The following is a 4436-nucleotide window of genomic DNA, read 5'->3' on the forward strand; positions in this document are numbered from 1 at the left end:
GAAGTGTATGTGGTTCACCTCTACAGCGCTGAAAGTGTTAACTGTCTGGTATGTGAGATGTCTAGCAAAGTATTATTTTGTGTCTCATGTGACTACGCTTTTGGGGTATATATGTTTTTGGAAGGTGTGTGTGAGGGTAGAAGTCAGTCAGTTCTTGGCCTAGTCTAGCCTTAACCAGTCTGAGAGTAAGGACATTGGGAATATCTGTAGATGTGTCTTTGATGCGATGCACATAGACTTTTCCAGGTGTTGTGGAAGTGAGAATGGAAGAAACCGAAAGGTATCACCTGTTTCCCCTGGATATCTCGGATCCCAGGAGACCTCGGGGTAGCTGCGAGCCCCTGTGAGAAAGAAGAGATCACCATGCAGCACTGAGAGGTGTCTGACAAGTAAGTGTTGACAGGTTGAGAGTTCGGAGAGGAAAGGAGTGTGTTGTTGTCCAACAGCGGAGCTGCACAGATAACTAGGACTTTGGGCCCGATATTTATCCTGTATTCGGCCTTCCTGTCTCACTATTAACTTTCCCTGCCCGTGTGCTGTATACTGGCCTATGTACCGTTGAACTGTTTAATGTTGGCATTTCCAGTAAAGCAACATTCCTGGCTTTGTTTTCAACTATACTCCGTGTGTGGACTATCATTTCATCATCCAGCTTCACCGCAGAGGAAGGAACAGTGGCGTCACGAGTGACACAAGGACTGAGAGGTAATCTATTCTGTGGGATAACCTCCAAATTCCCCTTTGAAGGCCCCCCTCTCCGCTGCCTTGGACGGGTCCCATGTCACCCTCTGGGTGGGGGATGGTAGAGCCCCGTGACAAGGCCCAAACTCTACCCCACTGCATGCAAAGCCGGGAACCCCGCTCCATGGTCACTGCAAAAGTATTAATAGATTTTGGTCAATTAACAAAAGAGAAATGTAAATCACATCAGTATTTGGAGTGACCACCCTTTGACTTTAAAACTGCATCAATTCTGCTAAGTACAGTCGTGGCCAAAAGGTTTGAGACTAGAGATGAGCGAGCACCAAAATGCTTGGGTGCTCGTTACTCGAGCCAAACTTTGTGTAATGCTCAAGAGCTCGTTTGAACTAACAAACCCCATTGAAGTCAATGGGAGACTCGAGCATTTTTCAAGGTGACCCATGCTCTGCGTAGGGGAGGGTGTGTGATGCACCTGAAAACATCAGAAAGTCATGGAAACACCACAGAAACGGATAGAGAAGGGCAGGGGCAGCATGCATGGATGCATCTGAGGCTCTCAGGTCCCACTATTAAGCCAAATTGTGGGCAAGAGCCTGGCGGTCATCCCCCTAACAATTTAGTTGGGCCAGACCATAATCAGCAAGGCACACACACTGGCACATCTTAGCTAAGCACCACACTAGGTGGAACGAAGGCCAATCACCGCCTGCGGGTGACACCGCTGTCTCTTCTCCTGTGTTACATGCTGGCATTGCTGTCCAATCCCCCCCGGACGCAGGCACGAGCCTGCGTCCACAGCGTACTGAAATTTTTCTCAGCGCAGCATCTAGCTGTTCCCATCCCAGTCGGGGTAAGACGCACCCCTTCGCCTACTCAGTAGTCCGCAGCGAACTGAAAATATTCCCAGTGCAGAGTCCAGCTGTCCCCATTGAACACATGGGCCAGGCATGGCACGTGTGTTAGTCTGCCAAGCTGTAGAGCCACCACCAGGTTACACCCATTGTCACACACGACCATGCCTGGTTGGATGTTCAGCAGCAAAAGCCACAGATCTGTCTGCTCCGTCATACCCTGTAACAGCTCCTGGGCGGTGTGCCTCTTGTCACCTAAGCTCAGGAGTTTCAGCACGGCCTATTGATGCTTTCCCACGGCAGTGCTGCAGCGCCTCGAGCTACCGACTGAAGGCCACGTGCTCACAGATGGTAATTGAGAGGTGGAGGAGGAGGGGGGGGGGGTTGGAGGAGGTGGCATAATAAGCCGGAGAAACCATGACCAAGGTAGGACCCGCAATCCTCGTTGTGGGTAGCATGTGAGCGGATCCAGGGTCACACTCGGTCCCAGCCTCCACCAGGTTAACCCAATGTGCCGTCAGGGAAATGTAGTGTCCCTGCCCACCAGCACTTGTCCACATGTCGGTGGTTAATTGGACCTTCCCAGTAACTGCGTTGGTGAGGGCACAGTTGATATTCTGTGACATGTGCTGGTGTAGGGCGGGGATGGTACAGCAGGAAAAATAGTGGCGACTGGGGACCGAGTAGCGAGAGATGGCCGCCGCCATGAGGTTGCAGAAAGCCTCAGTTTCTAACAGCCTATATGGCAGCATCTCCAGGCTCAGTAGTTTAGAGATATGCTCGTTTAGCAATTGTGCATGCGGGTGGGTGGCTGCATATTTGCACTTTAATGTTTGTATTATGGATAGCTGAACGCTGTGCTGGGACACATTGGTGGAGGAAGTGGAGGACCGTGCAGGTGAAGGGTGGGTGCAGGCCGGGAGACACTCGTGCCTGCGTCCTGGGAGGGGGATTGCATCTCAGTGCCAGGATGCGACACAGGGGAAGAGGCAGTGATGTAACCCGCAGGCAGTGATTGGCCTTCATTCCACCTCGTCTGGTGCTTAGCTATCATATGCCTGCACATGCTGGTGGTGGTCAGGCTGGGAGTGGTGGCTCCCCTGCTGATCTTGGTGCAACACAGGTTGCACACCACTGTTCGTCAGTCGTCCACGCTCTCATTAAAAACCTCCAGACCTTCGAACACCTAGCTCTCTGCACGGGAGCTTATCGCAAGGAGTTGCTGTGGGGAACAGTTGGGGGATTACTTGCTTTAGCTCTGGCCACTCCTCTGCCTCTTCCAACCTGTTCTGGTACTGCACTTGCCTCCCCCTCTGAAGCACTGTTTTCAGTAGGCTTACCAACTCAGGTGGGGTTAGTCACCTCATCATCCACCAGCTCTTCCTCTGAATCCTCAGTCTGCTCCTCCCTCTGACTTACTGCTCTAACAACAACCTCACTGACAGACAACTGTGTCTCATCATCATCAACAAATACCTCTTGAGACACTACTTGGAAGTTCCCACCCTCATCACCCTGAGACTGTGAAAGGTCCAAGTTTTGGGCATCGGTCACGACAAACTCCTCAGGTGGCTCATGAACCGTTGTTTGTGACTCAGGGAAGGGACCTGAGAACAGTTCCTGTGAGTATGCCTGTTCTGAATCTCTCCTTTTCCTGGAGTGACCAGGCAGGGAGGAAGGAGGAGCAGACTAAGGATTCACAGGTCTAGTCCCTTGGCTAACGGGAGTGGACTGCATGGAAGACTGGATGGTGGATAAATTACTGGACGTGTTATCCACTATGCACGTCATCGCCTGATCGCAGTATTGTGGTTTTAATAATGGTTTACCACGCGGACCTGCTAACTGTGAGATGAAGCTATGGAGTGTGGGTATGCGGCATTCTAATTATAACTCAGCAGCAGGCACTCTTTGACCCCGCCCAGGACTCCGACCTCTGCCCACACCCTCATTCAGACAACCACGTCCATGTCCTCAACCCTTACCCCTAGTGTTGATCAAGTTCTATAACGCACTGCGTCAAAATGCAAGTAAACTACGAGGTATTTTGTATATGCTTTAAGCCAAAAATAGACAGTGTAAAATGATTACAGTCTTGTTATATAGTGCGGATTGACAGGACACACACAGGCAGGGGCGTAACTATAGAGGATGCAGGGGATGCCGTTGCACCCGGGCCCAGGAGCCTAGGGGGCCCATAAGGCCTCTCTTCTCCATATAGGGAGCGCAGTACTATGGATAAAGCATTATAGTTGGGGGCCCTTTTACAAGTTTTGCTTCGGGGCCCGGGAGCTATAAGTTACGCCTCTGCACACAGGGGTATTTTGTGTACACTATAGCAAAAAATGGACAGTGTAAAATGAGTACAGTCTTGTTATATAGTGTGGATCAACAGGACACACACTTGGGCCTATTATGCAAATGCTTTCAGCCAAAAACAAATAAAAAAATGAAAAATGGGAGGAGTTTTGTTAACACCTATATAGTCTGTGTACACCAGTAGCAGTATACTGTATAGAACCAGTAACAGAATGCAGTATACAGCTGGGATGTTTGTGAATGCTTTGTGTGCACTACTGGTCCCAGCCAGCCAAACTGATGATGCATAAAAGTGGAGTTGTAGTCCTAAAAAGGACTGTTGGGTTCTTTGAAGATGGATCCCTGCCTGAACACTCCTTCTAACCTACACTAACGCTCCCCTTATTCACAGCAGCTCTGTCCCTCATCTAATCCAGCCTCCGTGTGAGGCGAGCATCAGGTGACCTGAGTTTTTATGATCCTAGGTCACCTGATCGGGCCAGCCAATCACTGCTATAGATGTGCACAGGGTTGGCACATCATAGCAGGAGGTGCCAAATCCTTCCCTGCATGTTCATTGGCTAA

This window comes from Eleutherodactylus coqui, chromosome 7, assembly GCF_035609145.1.
Source record: "Eleutherodactylus coqui strain aEleCoq1 chromosome 7, aEleCoq1.hap1, whole genome shotgun sequence".
Lineage (NCBI taxonomy): Eukaryota > Metazoa > Chordata > Amphibia > Anura > Eleutherodactylidae > Eleutherodactylus > Eleutherodactylus coqui.